Source organism: Vigna radiata, chromosome 9 (genome assembly GCF_000741045.1).
Source record: "Vigna radiata var. radiata cultivar VC1973A chromosome 9, Vradiata_ver6, whole genome shotgun sequence".
NCBI classification, from domain to species: Eukaryota; Viridiplantae; Streptophyta; class Magnoliopsida; order Fabales; family Fabaceae; genus Vigna; species Vigna radiata.
The window spans coordinates 19,042,137-19,044,892 of NC_028359.1; the positions used below are offsets into that span (position 1 = coordinate 19,042,137).

The 2,756-nt window shown below is 37.3% G+C and overlaps 1 pseudogene; it reads left to right on the forward strand.

The window, feature by feature from the left end:
- Nucleotides 1-497: 497 nt before the first annotated feature.
- LOC106773485 overlaps nucleotides 498-2,756 on the forward strand; it is a 5,897-nt pseudogene continuing 3,638 nt past the window's right edge.

A 2,756-nucleotide genomic window follows, 5' to 3' on the forward strand; every position in this document is an offset into this window, starting at 1 on the left:
TGAGCACGCAAGATATATAAAGCACAGAGGAAAGAGCATACAAGAACAATGAGTTGGGTGAGCTACAAGAACCGGTGCTCAGAATGATGAGGAACTAATTATGACTAGGTTTAGCCTTTTCATTTTCATAGAAGGATGTTCCTTGATGTTGGGGGGACATGGTCTTTTGCAAGTGTTGTATATATAATGAGAGTCTCATCAAGAACACTGGCCATAACTGATAAGCCTAAAGTTTAAACTATGCATTAGGCTTTTTCTGTTTGTGGTTATGTACACCAAATATAATTTACTCACTTCATTATCATCACATCAACAACGAAACAGAGACCAAAGTATGTACTTTTCCTAACATTCAATTAACTTTACAATCCAATCAACATCAACATACTCATCTATGGAAGCAAACCCAATCATACAAACCACATAATAGGCACTAACAATTGGACAATGGACTAACCGTTCTAAGAAGAAGAAGGCTTAATGGTCGAAGCCCCGCGATGCACGAACCCTACACTGCTGTCAATGCACCAGGAAGCCCCTTGTCACGGTACTCACCTCCTCCTCGAAGACCTCCTGACGCAGCAACAACAATAGGGTAATGCATTCCTTCGCCGAGTCGAATCCCTAATCACGCTGCGACACCACCCTTGCACTCCGCGATATCACCCCCTCATGCCTCCACACAACCTGAAGACCAGGAATGCAAGAACCACCTCAACGTTGACTTTGGTTGCCTTCGAAGAAGGAATGCTGCAGCTGCGACTGGGAACCCCCAAGACATGAGAGGAAGAAGGAATGGAAATATAGCTCTTTGCTCGACGAAATCAAAATATAGGGTGGAACGAACGAGAAACACACAACGATTGAAGAAAATTTTCACAAAAATGGGGAAGGGTGGAACGAAGGACAATAGTTGGGAGACAGAGGAAGAGTAAGGGGAAGAAGGGGAAAGCTTTCGCGAAAACTAAGTTTTGGCAGAACGGTAGGCTGAAATCCCAAATTGTAATTTCATTAAGTCTGACCAAATACCGACGGTCATATACCTTCGATAAAGTCACTGTGCCAATACAGACAGCCAAAAGTTCTCAGTAATCTATACATAACATGATCGTCGGAACATCCTTCGGTAACTCATATTTACCAAAGGCTTAGAGACCGTCAGAAATAATCCTTTAGTAATTTACTTGTAGTAATCTAGATAATAAAATACTCAAACCAACAATTACATGACTAATCGATAGTCTTATTTTAGACAAAGCATCAAGCACATTATTTGTCTTTTCATTTTGTATGCTTATCTATGACATTGTTCTAAAATTTTAACCGAGTCTTTTATTTAATTTTTTTTTTCGCTTTTAAACGCTTTACCCATCAAAATTTTTTAGGCAAAATGCGTTGTGATGGTTATAATATTCTTGCTAATTCGTACAAATCTCTAAGGGAAATAGTTTAGTGAGTTCATTTAACTTCTCACTAAATAACTAAATATGTAATTGGACGATTTTCTTGAATCAAAACAACCTCTCTATGTCGTCATTAGATATATCACATTCAAGGTAAAATATTTTTCAAAGTTTGGTAATTCAAGAATGGTGTGATTAGTCAACTCAACTCATATTTACATGAAAGAAAGAATTTTGCTTATTTTTATACTCATTTAAAACCCAACATGTTTTTTAACAAGGAAAACGTTTCTTTGACAACAGATTTTTGACAACAATTTGACAACGACACGTGTCACATTGTCATTGGTTGTTTTTATTAAATTTTATTTAAAGATTTATCTTGTTTTGAAGGGTGATTTTGGAATAATCTTCAGAAACATTTTGGCGCTTTTTAATTTCTGAAACCCTGACCCTACGAAACTCCCTCTCTTTCTTTTTGAAACTCTCTCTCTCCCTTTACCGAGAGATCCTTCAAAACTCTCTTTCCGCCATTGAAGTTCCTTTCTTCGAAAATCTCTCCACGATTGAAGTGGTTCTCCATTCACTGTTGTTCGTTCGTCGCTTGGGTCCACCGTTCACCGTCTCTCTCTCTACATCATTGAAGTGCTTTTTGTGCTCCATTTCTCCAAAGCTCTCGTTTTTCCGCCGGCGTTGTTGTTCCTTTGTCGCTTGGATGCATTGTTCCTTCCTCTTTGGTTAGAAAGTGGTTTTGTTGGCGTCATTTCTCCAAAGGTATTGTTTTTCCGTAGACTACTGTGGTTTTGTTAATGTATTCGCACACTCCTATGGTTTCTTGGTTTGATTGTGGTTTTTTCATTTGGAAGCACCGTGTATCACACATTGGATGTGTTTACCCATTTCCCCATGTTTTTGTGGTTTGACCGTGGTTTAGAAAGCAGTTTTTCTCCCAAGGTTTTGTGGAAAACGCCTGTTGAGAGGTGCTTGTTGTGGCTTGATGGTTTTCGGCCATCTGAACTCCTCAAGGTGAGATTATGCTGATTCTTTTCTTTTCAGTTATCATGGTTGCAAGAGAAACATTGGAAATAGTATATATAATATATGGTGTTATAAATTAGAATAAATAGGTAATATGTCCGAATTAGTATCATTTTGCGTGGTCTGAATATATTGGCACATTAATATAAATGGCATGATTTTTTTCTGATGTTCTGAATATTAGTCTGAATAAATAGGTAGATTGGATCAGTTGATGTTTTGAGTGGTAACTAATAAGGATTTTATGTAGTCTTTTTGCAATATTGAATTATATGGATATTTTTAAATTGCTTCACTTTAAGACTTTTTTTTTTT